The sequence below is a fragment of the Chrysochloris asiatica genome, unplaced genomic scaffold (genome assembly GCF_000296735.1).
Source record: "Chrysochloris asiatica unplaced genomic scaffold, ChrAsi1.0 scaffold00181, whole genome shotgun sequence".
NCBI lineage: Eukaryota > Metazoa > Chordata > Mammalia > Afrosoricida > Chrysochloridae > Chrysochloris > Chrysochloris asiatica.
This window is the reverse complement of record NW_006408699.1, coordinates 1823015-1826023: the sequence shown is the minus strand read 5'-3', so window position 1 is coordinate 1826023 and position 3009 is coordinate 1823015.

Below are 3009 nucleotides of genomic sequence, written 5' to 3'. Positions count from 1 at the left end.
GACAAAATAAAGTATTTTAATAAAGTATGTAAAGACTTGGGATTAGAAAACAAAAAGGGAAGAACATTCTCAGCATCAATCAAAGTGAAACAAGGGAAGAAAAAATTCAAGTCTCAAGTTATAGTTTTGAAGAATTCTAAGTGCAGCAGCAAAAATTCTCCTCAGAAGTGAAGATTCTACACTTCATCTCACACACTTTGGACAGGAACTCCCTCTAGTTAACAGAGTGGTGGTGTACAGACAGAAAAAGGGAAATGGGCAGACAAAAGATTGTTTGCACCTTTATCTCTGAAGATTGATCAGGTCTCTGCGATGGGATTTCTGTCCTGCTACCATTTTTGCTGCGACCTTTTACACTACTTTTTTTTGGGTTTTTTTTAAACCTGATGTCTTACAATTTTATTGTTTTAAATTATAGATCTGTTACAGGGTTTAACAGTGTATGCTTTGGGGGAACAATTTTTATTACAACAACGAATTATTTAATAATTATAATGTTAAAATTAAGAAATTAAGCTGACAATTTTGAACGACTCCAACAAGATATAGACTAGAACATATCTTGCTGGACAGTAAAATTAACTTTATGCACAATAACCAGCCAACACGTGCAACATAACTAACTGCCTCGTTCTCAATGCTCCTTTAACAAACTACCACAAGGCTCACATTTCTTTTTCTTTTTCTTTTTTTTTTTAATGTTTTATTGTGACTTATGTGGTAGTTTACATGTGAGAACATTAGTTTTACATTCATCCTATCATATATCGTAACTTCATGGAATGGTCAATCATTCAATATAAAAAAGGATAAAGTTGAGAAGGAATGGGAAGGAGGATGGAATGAGAATAAGAATCAAAGTGAGGAAGTGGGATAACTTGTTATGCGGAGGGGATTACAATCATTGAAATGAAACAAAATGTATAATTTGCTGAATTTAAAACAGATGATCTTCTCTGTAATCCTTCATTCAATTTACAATACAAAATTTCAATAACAAAAAAGAACATGAAAGATTCACAGCACCAAAAAGAATTAGTTTATTTTCAACCATTTCAGGAGGTAGAATATGATCAAGAACCAATAGTACTGAAGGAAGAAATCAAACCTGCCCTATGCATTGGTGGAAAACAAAGTTCCATGAATTGACAGAATTCAAATAGAAATGTTTCTACAAATTGATGCAGCACTGGAAGCACTTACTAGTCTATACCAACAAATTTGGAAGAGAGCTACATGGTCAATCAACTGGAAGAGATCCCTATTTGTGACCATTCCAAAGAAAGGGACCCAACAGAATGTGGAAATTATCAAATAGTATAATTAATTTCACATGAAAGTAAAATTTTGCTGAAGACAACTTAAAAATGGTTGCAGCAAGTACATGGACAGGGCGTTGTCAGAAATTCAATCCAGATTCAGAATAGGATGTGGAATGAGGGATATCATTGTTGACATATGAATCTTCACTGGAAACAAAGAATACCAGAAATATGTTTACTTGTACTTTATTGATGACGCAAAAATATCCAACTGTGTGGATCATAGCACACTATGGATAACATTGTGAAGAATGGGTATTCTGGAACATTTAATTGTTCTCAAGAGGAACCTGTACAAAGATGAAGAGGCAGTTGTTGCAACAGATCAAGTAAATATTGCATGGTTTACAATCAGGAAAGTTCTGCACCAGTGTTGTATCCTTCCAACATACTTATTCAATCTGTATGTTGACCAAATTATCTGAGAAGTATAATTACATGGAGATGAACATGGCATCAGGATTGGAGGAAGGGTCATTGACAACCTGTGGTATGCAGATGACACAACTTTCCTTGCTGAAAATAAAGAGGATTTAATGTACTTGCTCATGAAGATAAAAAAATACAACCTTCATTATGGACTAAAACTCAATGTAATGGAAACAAAAATATTCACAACTGGACCAATAAACAACATCATTTTAAATGGAGAAAAGACTGAAATTGTCAAGGATTTCGTTTTACTTGGATCCACGATCAGTGCTCATGGAAGCAGCATTCAAGAAATCTATTGAAATATTATTGCACTGGGCAAATCTGTTGCAAAAGACCTCTTTAAAGTGCTAAAGAGCAAAGACATCATTTTGAGGACGTAAGTGCCCCTAACCTAATCCAATGTATTATCAGTAGACTCATATCCATGTGAAAGCTGGATAGTGAGTAAGGAAGACCCACAAAGAATTGATGCATTTGAATTGTGTTGTTGGAGGAGAATATTGAAAGTGTCATGGACTGCCAGAAGAACAAAAAAAATCTGTTTGGAAGACATATGAATGCACCTTAGAAGTGAGGACAGCAAGATTTCATCTCACATCTGAAGGGACCAGTTCCTGAAAAAGGACATCATGCTTGTTAAAGTAAAGAGTCATTGAGATGAGGAGATGGATTGACACAGTGGTTGCAAGAATGGGCTCTAACATAACAATGATTGTGAGGATGACTCAGGACCAGGCAATGTGACATTATTCTGTTGTACATAGGGCCACTATGAGTCAGAACCAACTCAATGATACCTAACAATAGCAACAAGACCAATAGCCTCTAGAAATGGTTGAAACTGATCAGTTATTTTTAGTGAAATGACTCTATGCATTCCTTCTTTTAATGTTTCTTGCATTGTTCAATATTTTTTCCTGAGAATCCTTTAATATTGCAACCCAAGACTTGAATTTTTTCAGCTTGGGAAATGCTGAGTGTGTTCTTCCCTTTAGGTTTTCTAGCTTCAGGTCTTTACATATTTTATTATCTATGTTTAACAGCAAGTTTCAAGCTCTTCAGGCATCGACAATGATCTTTTCTTTACTTCCTGTCTTTTAATGGTCTTTGACTCTCTTCAGTATAATGTTCTTGCTGTTATTCCACAACTCTCTGGTCTCCAGTCACTAGTATTCAACATGTAAAAGCTGTTCTTGAGAGGGTCTCTGAATTCAGATGGGATACACTCAAGGTTGTATTTTGGCTTTCATGG